This window comes from Oratosquilla oratoria, chromosome 28, assembly GCF_046742065.1.
Source record: "Oratosquilla oratoria isolate Oo_2021 chromosome 28, ASM4674206v1, whole genome shotgun sequence".
In the NCBI taxonomy this organism is placed as follows: domain Eukaryota; kingdom Metazoa; phylum Arthropoda; class Malacostraca; order Stomatopoda; family Squillidae; genus Oratosquilla; species Oratosquilla oratoria.
Window position 1 is genome coordinate 2,047,918 of NC_134804.1, and position 12,692 is coordinate 2,060,609.

Here is a 12,692-nt window from a genome sequence, read left to right on the forward strand (position 1 = left end):
AAGGCGTTGAGACAAACGAAGTTCTGGTTTGTTTTCCTTAATCTCTCCGCCTAGACTGATCTACATCCCAATTCATTACACGGAGAAAACACTGGAGGTTATCAATGGTGCTATTTTACATACTAATTCAAATGGTGGCTGTTGCCAAATAAAATTTTATGTACAACTTATTCTCTACTGTCTACTGCTTAAACTAATTATACAATGTACAATACATGAACTGAGTATGGACACTCAGTATTCATGCATAGTTTTTATATATTTATCCATGGAACATATTAAAATTATATCGGTCGTGTGACGACTTGCAGTTGACAATGGGGGCTGCAGGTGTCCTTTCGAACTTAGCCGAATGACCACGAGTGAGGTCCGACACAATATGAGGTCTCGCGGAAGTTTTCTGAAGAGGTCATGATCTTTCTTCATTTTCTTTCCGTGTCCTGTTGTTTCTCTACTATCCCATTCTATTAGATCCTCTCTATCAATAGTATCTATGCCTTTCATAATTCTATAAATAGTTATCAAGTCTCCTCTCTCTCTTCTTTGCTCTAATATCTGTAGCTTAAGTTTTGCTAGTATCTCTTCATATAATAGTTCTGAGAGTGTTAGTGCCAATTTCGTAATTGTTCTTTGTATTCTTTCAAGTTTATATATATACATACATATATATATATATATATATATATATATATATATAATTATAATTATATATATATATATATATATATATATATATATTATATATATATATTGTACTTGGTTACCACGTCGTCGCAGCATATTCAAATCTTGGCCTTATCAAAGTGACTAGTATTTTTTCTTCACCATTTCTTCGTCCAGGTATGTAAATGTCACTTTGATTGTTCTTATCAAATTATAAGTTTCTCCAAAAATCTTGTTTATATGTTTCTCAGGGGACATATTATTCATAAAAATGACTCCCAGGTCCTTCTAATTTTCTACTTTTTTAATTTCTTCCTCTCGCAATTTATATGATCCTACTATTCTTTTTTGCTTCTTCCAAATTCCATTATACTACACTTCTTAATATTGAATTCCATCTCCCACTCCCTACGCCATTCCCATACTTTATTGAGATTACTCTGCAGTGACTCACAATCTTTTACAGTGTTCACTTTTTTCAGCAATTTTGCATCGTCCGCAAAGAAACTCATATAACTTTCAATTCCTTTATCCATATCATTAATATATATATATATATATATATATATATATATATATATATATATATATATATATATATATAGCAAACATTATTGGTGGCAGAACTGTTCCTTGTGGAACTCCACTAATCACTTCATCCCAATTAGAGTGTTTGTCTCCTATCACCACTCTCATTTTTCTTTCATGCAAGAAGTCTTCCATCCACTTCAGCAGTTTGCTCTGTATTCCTCCTGCAGTTTCTATTTTCTTTAGCAATTTCTTATCTGGCACCTTATCAAAAGCTTTTTTCAGGTCTAGAAATGCACAATCAGCCCATCCATCTCTTTCTTGTATTACATTTATTAGCCTTGAATAGAAACATATTAAGTTTGTGATGCATGATCGTCCTTGTCAAAATCCAAATTGCCTTGGATTTAGTACGGTTTTTTTTTTCAAATGCCCTACCCATCTAATTTTGATAATTCTTTCACAAATTTTAGCTATCGTAATTGTAATAGAGACCGGTCTATAGTTAGTAGGGTCTTCCTTGTTTCCCCCTGTATATATTGGTGCTATATTTGCTCTTTTCCAATCTTCTGGAACTTTTCCTTCTTTCAACGAACTACTTATTAGACTATGTATTTTGTCTGTTAGTTCATTCCTGCATGCTCTCAAAATCCAGTTTGCTATTTCATCTGGTCCATGCGATTTTCTGACATCGAGGTTACTCAATTGAATCATTATTTCATTCCTTGTTATTTCTATCTCTTTCATAGGGGGGACTTTCTCTTCCCACTCGATATCTCTAAGTTGTATGTTCTCCCTCGTAAACCCCGATTTAAAATGCTGGTTTATAATTTCTGCCATTTCTATTTCCTCTGTGTATTCAACTCCTCCTTGTCATAGTTTCTTTAATTCTTGTTTGTTTTTCAGTTTGTTGTTTACATATCTGTAAAATAGTTTTGGTTGATCTTTACATTTTTCTATGACATCTTTTTCGTATTTTCTCTTTTCTTCTCTGCACATTTGTACATATTCATTTCTATAACTAGTATAAATTTTCCATTTTTCAGGTCTTTTGTCTTTTTTTCCATTTTATCCAAGTTTTATCCCTTTTGTCTTTTAACTCCCTACATCTTTTGTTGTACCAACACTTTACATATCCTTTTTCTAGTTTTCTATTGTGTTGTTCTTATCTATATTTCTAAATTTAATGCTTTTACTGATATTTTCGACTTCACCTGCATCGTCTGCAGCCCTCTTGTTGACATTTCTTCTGACGTCCGGGGGAGCCCGTTCGTCTCCTTCCTTATTTCCTTCCATTTCCCTCAGTAATCCCTCCCTTTCTCTTTTTTCTTCACCTTCCCACTACACCACGAGTTTTCCCCTTCCCTACTAATACAACAAAGGTACTCCCTCGTCGTTGAGATCCACGAAAATTACACTTCTTTTCCGGAGTTCCAATCTTCGCCGTGAATCCGAAGTACTTGTGTGTGTGTGTGTGTGTGTGTGTGTGTGTGTGTGTGTGTGTGTGTGTGTGTGTGTGTGTGTGTGTGTGTGTGTGTGTGTGTGTGTGTGTGATTCACCTTGGTCTTTGGATTCACCTTGGTCTTTGGATTCACCTTGGTCTTTGGATTCACCTTGGTCTTTGGATCACGTGTTGGACTCGTGATTGACAGCTATTTCCCTCCCGGAAGAGAGCTCAGACCTCATATGTCCGATCTATGGGTAATGCTATGACCTTACACGCACACACACACACACCCAACTCCCCGCCCACGAGAATTGGAGTAACGATTCGAAGCGCAGCGATACTGAAATAATTTCAGCCCTGGGCAGGATTCGAACCAGGTACTGCTGATACCTCCGTCCTGACAGTCTGAGACTCTACCAACCGCGCCACCGAGAGAGAGAGAGAGAGAGAGAGAGAGAGAGAGAGAGAGAGAGATAGAGAGAGAGAGAGAGAGAGAGAGAGTGTGTGTGTGTGTGTGTGTGTGTGTGTGTGTGTGTGTGTGTGTGTGTGTGTGTGTGTGTGTGTGTGTGTGTGTGTGTGTGTGTGTGTGTGTGTGTGTGTGTGTGTGTTTAGCTGGTTGTATCTTACGGGAAGGGGAGCTATGCTCGTAGTTTCCCGTCTTTGTATCTCACAGTGTCTAGTTTGCTCTATTCGTATATGTTTTTTGCAGACATTTTTGTTTCGTCCAATTTGTTCCAGGCACACCGCTGTTTTCTTTCAGGTTATTTTCTATAACTGTCCTTTTTGGGTTTTATTTCATGACCTCTTGTATTTCTCGTGCGTGCGTGCGTACGCGCGCGCGCGTGTGTGTGTATGTGTGTGTGTGTTTAAATGTGTTTGTGTATGCCCGTGTTTGTGTAGACGCGAGTGTGTATGTGCGTGGGTGTGGGTGTTTGTACGTGTTTGTGTGTACGAGAGTGTGTATGTGCGTGGGTGTGGGTGTGGGTGTTTGTGTGTGTTTGTGTATTTACCTAGTTCTATTTACCTAGTTGTAATTTACGGGACGAGAGCTATGCTCGTAGTGATGTATTTTCGTATCTCTCCGCATCCAGTTTATTCTTAAGAACGTGTACAGTTTTGGCATTCACTGTTTCTCCGTTTAGTTTGTTCCAGACATCGATCACTCTATGTGGGAAGCTATTGTTTTTTAGGTCTCTTCTATAAGTGTCCTTCTTTAGTTTATTTTCGTGTCCTCTTGTTTCTCTTCTGTCCCACTTTAATAAGTCATCTCTATCGAGAATTTCCATCCCTTTCATAATTCTGTAAATTGTCAATAAATTACCTCTTTCTCTTCTCTGTTCCAGTGTTGACAGATGTAATTTCTCAAATCTTTGTTCGTATGTCAGATTTGACAGTGTAAGTGCCATTTTTGTCGCTGCTCTTTGGATTCTTTCTAATTTTCTTATGTTCTTCTTTGTGCTGGGTGCCCACAATGTTGCGGCATATTCTAGTTTAGGTCTTATCAATGTAACCACTATTTTTTTTAACCATCTCCTCATCTATGTAGTCGAAGGCCACTTTCATTGATCTTAGTAAGTTAAAAGTCTCTCCAAATAATTTATTGACATGTTTATCAGGTGTCAAGTCGCTTGAGATGATTACTCCCAGGTCCCTTTCTGAATTGACTTTTTTGACTTCTTTGTTTCCAATTTTATATTGACCCGATACTCTATTTTTGCTTTTTCCAAATTCTATTATGCTACATTTCTTAATGTTGAAGTTCATCTCACATTCCCATATTTTGTCTAGGTCTTCTTGTAGCGATCTACAATCTTCTTCCGTTTTTCTCTTGAGTAATTTGGCATCGTCAGCAAAGAAGTTCATGTAACAATTTACTCCCTCATCCATATAATTTATATATATGGCAAACATTAAAGGAGCCAATACAGAGCCTTGCGGGACGCCACTTTTCACATCTTCCCAGTTCGAATTTTTGTCTTTAAGTACCACTCATTTTTCTTCCAAATAAGAAATCCTTCATCCATTCCAGCAGCTTACCTTGTATTCCTCCTATAATTTCAATTTTTTTTTATGTGGTACCTTATTGAATGCCTTCTGCAAATCCAAGAAGGCGCAATCTGCCCAGCCATCTCTTTCTTGTATAATCTCAATTAATCTCGAGTAAAACCAAATTATGTTTGCGGTACACGATCTTCCAATTCTAAAGCCAAATTGTTTAGGGTTTACTATTTCATTTTCTTCCAAGTGTTTGGTTCATTTATTTCTGATGACTTTTTCACATATTTTTGCTACTGTGCTTGTAAGGGATACCGGTATGAAATTTGTAGGATCTTCCATATTTCCTCCTTTATATATTGGTACTATGTTTGCATCTTTCCAATCTTGCGGTACCTTTCCTTCATTGAGTGAGAAGTCTATTATCTTGTATAGTTTGCCTGATAGTTCGTCTATACCCTTTTTCAGTATCCAATTTGCAATTCCATCTGGTCCATGCGATTTCCTGACATCTAGGTTTTTTTTTATTTGATCTCTTATTTCTTTTTGTGTTACCTTTATTTCTTTCATTTTGGGTGATCTTTCTTGTTTTCTATCTTCCCAAAAATTGTGAGCTCTCAATTGTAAAAACTGACCTGAAATGTCTGATCATGACTTCTGCCATTTCTGTGTCATCTATATATTCTTTATCTTCTTGACGCAGTTTCACTATTTCGTGTTCATCCTTTAGTTTGTCATTTATATATCTGTAAAAGAGTTTAGGTTGATCCTTACATTTGTCTATAATATCCTTTTCATAATTTCTTTTTTCTTTGGATGTTTTTTTGTCTTTTTTCTATCTTTTCCAGGCTTTGTCTCTTCTGTTTTTAGCCTCACTGCACCCTTTGTTATACCAACACTCTATATAAATATCTTTTTGTTTCTTTTTTTGGTACATATTTGTCAATTCCTTCTTTGTACTTTTCTTTGAATATGTTCCATTTGTCTTCCATCTTTGTTTCCTCTTTAGAGAATTTGTCCCAGTTAGTGTTTTGGAAGAATTTTTTTGGTTTTTAAAAATCCGTTTTGTTGTACATTAATCTTCCTTCTCTATGCTTATCATTCTTACGTACATTACAGGCGCGGATCCAGGAATGTTATTGGGGGGGGGGGGGCAGACCCGATAACCGATACTTGAAACACGCCGATATTTTAACCCCAAGAATAATGCTGTTGGCTTGGAGATTGGTCCAGAAACCTAGGTCTGTTTTGCTCGTAATTGTATGGAAAATCACAAATATAATTCAAATAATAAATTCGCACTAAAAATTGTTTATCCAAGGAGAATCAAACTCGAGATAAGGGAACAATGGTAATGGACCATTATCATTGTTCTTCATACTCGGGGCGTTGGGGGGGGGGGGGCGCTTGTATCCGCGCCTGGTACATTGTTCTGTTCTTTTAATTCAAACTCTATTAGTATATGGTCACTCTTTCCAATTGGTGTTTTATTCTCCATTTTGTTCACAATATCTGGTTCAGAAGTTAATACTGAGTCTAGTTTCGACAGTTCCTCGTTGTTTCTATATCTAGTATTTTCCTTAACCCATTGTGTTAGGGTGTATTCGATGGTCATATCTAGTAGGATGTTGCTTCTTTTTACTATCATTTCTTCCCAGATTATATCCTTTGCATTAGAATCGCCCATGATTACTGTTTCCACCCTCTTTCAGTAACTCATTTAGCACATTCATTGTGTCTTCCAGTAACTTAGAATGTTCGCTATCCGACCAAGCCTGTGTTTTTGGTGGTACATACACTGCTACAAATTTTCTGCTTTTCATCTTGCGCGCGCGCGCGCGCGCGTGTGTGTGTGTGTGTGTGTGTGTGTGTGTGTGTGTGTGTGTGTGTGTGTGTGTGTGTGTGTGTGTGTGTGTGTGTGTGTGTGTGTGTGTGTGTGCATGTGTGTGTCTGCTTGTGTGTACGCGAGTGTGTAGTGTATGTGTGTGGGTATTTGTTTGTTTGATTGTTTGTGTATTTACCTAGTTGTATTTACCTAGTTGTATTTTGCGGGAAGGGGAGCTATGCTCGTGGGTCCCGCCTTTGTATCTCGCAGCGTTTAGTTTACTTTTAAACTCATGAATGGTTTTTGCGCATACTATTTCATTATCCAGTTTGTTCCAAGTGTCCACTACTCTATGTGGAAAACTGTTTTTCTTTAGTTCTCTTCTGTAGCTATGTTTTTTTTTTTCTTTCCATGTCCTCTTGTGTTTCTCTTGTCCCATTTTAGTAAGTCCTCTCTATCGAGTATCTCTGTGCCTTTTATGATTCTGTAGATGGTCAATAGGTCACCTCTCTCTCTTCTTTGCTCCAGCGTCAGTAACTCCAGTTTAGCCAATCTCTCCTCATATGATAGGTTTGCAGGTGCCATTTTTGTTGCTGCTCTCTGGATTCTTTCTATTTTCTTTATATTCTTTTTGGTACTGGGTGACCACAATGTCGGCGCATACTGTAGTCTAGGCCTTATCAATGTAACCAATATTTTTTTTTATCATGTCTTCGTCCAAGTATGCAAATGCCACTTTTATTGATCTTAGCAAGTTGCAAGCCTCCCCGACAATTTTTCTAATCTGTTTATCATAGGACAAGTCGTTTGTGATAATTACTCCCAAATCTTCTTCGAATCCTGCCTTCTTTACCTCCTTGGTTCCAATTGTATATTTTCCTGATATTCTGTTTTTGCTTTTCCAAACTCCATTATGTTACACTTCTTAGTATTAAAGTCCACTTCCCATTTCTGACTCCAGTTCCATACCTTATTCAGGTCTTCCTGCAGTGCTTCATAGTCCTTATCAGTTTCTACTTTCCTTAACAGTTTGGCGTCGTCTGCAAAGAAGCTCATGTAAAATTTCACATCCTCGTCCATGTCATTCACATAAATAGCAAACATTATTGGTGCCAGTACAGATCCTTGCGGTACTCCACTGATCATCTCTTTCCAATCTGAATATTTTTCTCTGAGCACTACTCTCATCTTTCTACCAGTCAGGAAGTCCTCCATCCATTTTAGTAGGTTCCCTTATATTCCTCCTATGTGTTCCATTTTTTTTTTTTTGTAATTTTCTGTGTGGTACTTTGTCAAAAGCTTTTTGCAAGTCTAGGAAGGCACAATCAGCCCATCCATTTCTTTCTTGCACTATGTCTATTAGTCTTGAGTAGAATCATATTAAGTTTGTGATGCATGATCTTCCTTGTCTGAAGCCAAATTGTCTTGGGTTTATTATGTTGTTGTCTTCCAGATGTTTTACCCATCTATTCTTGATGATTTTCTCACTAATTTTGGCTATAGTGCTTGTTAGTGATACTGGCCTATAGTTGGTGGGTTCTTCCTTGTTTCCTCCTTTATATATTAATACAATGTTAGCATTTTTCCAGTCTTTAGGTATCTTTCCTTCTTTGAGTGAGCTATTTATCATGTTTTGTATTTTGTCCGTTAGTTCTTCTTTGCATTCCTTTAGAATCCAATTTGCAATACCATCCGGGCCATGTGATTTTCTGACGTCAAGTTTTGATAGGTGTTCTCATATTTCTTTTTGTGTTGTTGTAAACTCACTCATGTGGGGAGATTGCTTGTTATTATCTTCGTCCCAATTTTGTATTTTCTCTCTGGTGAAGACGGATTTAAAGTGATTGTTCATGACTTCGGCCATTTCTAATTCTTCTGTGTATTCTATATTTCCTTAGCGCTGTGTGTGTGTGTGTGTGTGTGTGTGTGTGTGTGTGTGTGTGTGTGTGTGTGTGTGTGTGTGTGTGTGTGTGTGTGTGTGTGTGTGTGTGTGTGTGTGTGTGTGTGTGTGTGTGTGTGTGTGTGTGTGTGTGTGTGTGTGTGTGTGTGTGTGTGTGTGTGCATTTACCTAGTATCTTACGGGAAGGGGAGCTAAGCTCGTGGTGTCCCGTCGTGTGTGTGTGTTTGTGTGTGTGTGTGTGTGTGTGTGTGTGTGTGTGTATTTACCTAGTATTTACCTAGTTGTATTTTACGGGAAGGGGAGCTACGCTCGTGGTGTCCCGCCTTTGTATCTCTCAGTGTCTAGCTTGCTCTTAAATTCATGAATAGATTTTGCACACACTATTTTTTCGTCCAGTTTGTTCCAAGTGTCCACCACTCTGTGTGGAAAACTGTTCTTTAGATCTCTTCTATAACTATGTTTTTTTGAGTTTCTTTCCATGTCCTTTTGTGTGTCTCTTGTCCCAGTTTAACAAGTCTTCTCTATCGAGTATTTCTGTGCCCTTCATGATTCTATAGATAGTCAGTAGGTCGCCTCTCTCTCTTCTTTGCTCCAGAGTCGGTAACTCCAATTTAGCTTGTCTCTCTTCATATGACAATTTTGAAAGTGCAGGGGCCATTTTTGTGGCTGCTCTCTGGATTCTTTCTATTTTCTTTATATTCTTTTTGGTACTGGGTGACCACAATGTCGCCGCATATTCTAGTCTAGGCCTTATCAGTGTGACTAATATTTTTTGATCATTAGTTCGTTCAAATGAGTAAATGCCACTTTTATTGATCTTAGCAAGTTATAGGATTCTCCGACAATTTTGTTTATTTGTTTATCATAGGACAAGTCGTTTGAGATAACTACTCCCAAATCTTTTTCAGATCCCTCGTTCTTTACCTCCTTAGCTCCATTTTTATATTGTCCTGATATTCTATTTTTACTTTTTCTAAACTCCATTATGCAACACTTCTTAATATTGAAGTCTACTTCCCATTTCCATACCTTATTCAGGTCTTCCTGCAGTGATTCGCAATCCGTTTTGGTTTTTACTTTTCACCCCTTCCATACGGTGACGCCTACGTAGGCGTCATGAGGAGCAAGTGGGTACGCGAGGATGCCGATGTCGGCGTCTTGATTAAATTTATTGTAGTTGTACTTGTGTGACCCCCATACTCTGTAAACTGGCTTCATCATATTTTCTATGGTTATCAAAATTCACGGGTGAAAGAGAGAACGATTGATACAGCGGTGACTTTGCTTCTTATAATGCGAGTATTATGACGCAACATCGTACGTCTGGCAGCTAATGCTGCCCGCATGATTTTGGTCCGGAGTGAAGTGGTTAACAATTAAGCGTCGTCTGCAAAGAAGCTCATGCAACAATGCACATCATCATCCATGTCATTCACATAAATAGCAAACATTATTGGAACAATACAGATCTTTACGTAACTCCACTGATCACCTCCTTCCAACCCGAATATTTTTCTCTGAGTACTACTCTCAATCAGAAAGTCCTCCACCCATTTTAGTAGGTTCCCTTGTATCCCTCCTATATGTTCCAGTTTTTTTTTTTTTTTTATAATCTTTTGTGTGAAACCTTGTCGAAAGCTTTTTATAAGTCCAGGAAAGCGCAATCAACCCATCCATTCCTTTCTTGCACTATGTCTATTAGTCTTGAGTAAAAACATATTAAGTTTGTGGTACATGATCTTCCTTATCTGAACTCAAATTGTCTTGGGTTTATTATACTATTTTCTTCCAGGTGTTTTACCCATCTATTCTTGATCATTTTCTCACAAATTTTGGCTATCGTGCTTGTTGGTGAGACTGGTCTATAGTTAGTTGGTTCTTCCTTGTTTCCTCCTTTATATATTGGTACAATGTTAGCATTTTCCAGTCTTTTGGTATATTTCTTTCTTTAAGTGAGCAACTTATGTTATGCATTTTGTCCATTAATTCTTCTTTGCATTCTTTTATAATCCGATTTGCAATTCTATCCGGGCTTTGCGATTTCCTGACATCAAGGTTTCATAAATGTTTTATTATTTCTTTTTGAGATATTATTATCTTGCTCATGTGGGGAGATCGCACTTCATTTCCTTCGTCCCAATATTGTTCCTCCTCTATAGTGATAAGTGACTTGAAGTGATTATTCATGACTTCGGCCGTTTCTAGATCTTCTGTTTATACTATATTTCCTTGGCGTAGTTTCACCCTTTCCTGTTTATTTTTAAGTTTACTATTCACATATCCATAGAATAGTTTGGGTTGCTCTTTGCATTTGTCTATAAAGTCTTTTTCATAGTTCCCCTTTTCCTCTCTTTGCACTTTTACATACTCATTTCTATAGTTTATATATATTTGCCATTTTCCAGGTTTTTTATCTTTTCTCCATCTTTTCCAAGCTCTGTCTATTCTATATTTTGCCTCATTGCATCTTCTGTTGAACCAGCATTTAATGTACACTCTCTCTAGCTTCTGTCTTGGCACGTGCCTATTCACTCTTTCATTATAATTATCCATCAAGATATCCCATTTCTCTTCCACTTTTGTCTCTTCTGTGTAAAAAAAAAAAATCCCAATTTGCATTCTGAAGGATTTTTTTTTTTTTAGTTTTCCAAAGTCCGTTTTGTTGTACATCAATTTCCCTTTCCTATGCTTTTCATTTCTCTCAATGTATATTTCTTCCTTTAGTTCAGTCTCTATAAGTATATGGTCACTCTTTCCAAGTGGTGTCTTGTATTGAAATTTATCCACAATTTCATGTTCTGTTGTAAATATTAAATCTAGTCTCGACGGCTCCTCATTATTTCTGTATCTGGTATTTTCACTGACCCACTGTGTCATTTTATATTCCATGGTCATGTCCAGTAATACATTACCCCAGAAGTCTTCTCCGCTTTTCACTGTCATGTCCTCCTGTAAGGACAGGAATTTTGAAGGGATATTATTTTTGGAATTTCGTTTTATTTATCTATTTATTTATTTGAGTGTTGATTTGAGAGACTGGGTATTATGGACGTCGTGACGGTTTTACTCAACCAAGAAGCAAAGTAGAAAATAGAGCCTTAATAGACCATGAATTTATTCTATTCTATGTCTGCCCATCAAGATGTGTTGGCAAAGATGTGTGGGTCATGGACGGTAAGAAGCATACCTTAGGTCAGGTCTGGGTCAAAGAGGGTACTACGCATACCTCAGGGCAGGTCAATTGGGGGCGAGGGCCCAGCAGTCAGGTCAGTAATTTAAATGACATGTATAACAATCTAACTGATCTAATTATTAATGCACAAAATACATTTATCCCCCTAAAGTCAATACGGAAAAATAGTAATACTCCCAAATGGATGACGGACAGATTGAAACATGAGATCGGAATGAAAAGAGGACTTTACGTAAAAATGAAAAACGGGGAATCACACCTTAGATCAAGATATAACGAAATGGCAAAGCTGGTTAAAAGGAATACACGTTCAGCGAAACGTAATTATGAAATCAAGGTTGCCAGTCAAGCAAAATCCAACCCAAAGGGTTTCTTTCACCTCTATAGAACAAAAAATAAAGAAAGAATAGGACCAATTAAAAACAATGAAAATGTCATGATTGAATCGGAAGAAAAAATGAGTGAGGAGTTTAACAATTATTTTCTATCGGTATTTACTGATGAGAGGTTAGATAAAGTACCTGACTGCGATCCGATTTTCAGAGGGGATGAAGAAAGTAGTCTAACTAATATCAGCATTAGTAAAGAGGAAGTAGTCAAGCAGATTGACAGACTTAAAGCTACAAAATCTCCGGGTCCAGACGAAATTTTTCCAAGAATGCTTAAAGAGTGTAAATTTGAAATCTGCGACCAGTTAACTGAAATATTCAATAAATCGGTAGACACTGGTTCTGTTCCAACTGCTTGGAGGCAGGCAAACGTTGTTCCTGTTTTTAAGAAGGGAGATAGATCGTCTATATGCAACTACAGGCCAATCAGTTTGACATCGGTTATAGGAAAAATGCTTGAATCAATAATAGTAAATAGACTCAGAGAACACATTGAAGGGCATAATTTAATTCGTGTTTCACAGCATGGTTTCTCCAAGGGTAAGTCATGTGTGACTAATCTTCTATCCTTTTACACTAAGGTATATAAGGCGGCAGACAACAATGAAAATGACGATGTTATTTACCTTGACTTTAGCAAAGCGTTCGACAAAGTGCCACACCAGAGACTACTAAATAAAATCAAAGCCCATGGCATAGGAGGAAAAGTGTTAGAATGGATTAGAGCTTGGATTAGTAACAGAAAGCAACGG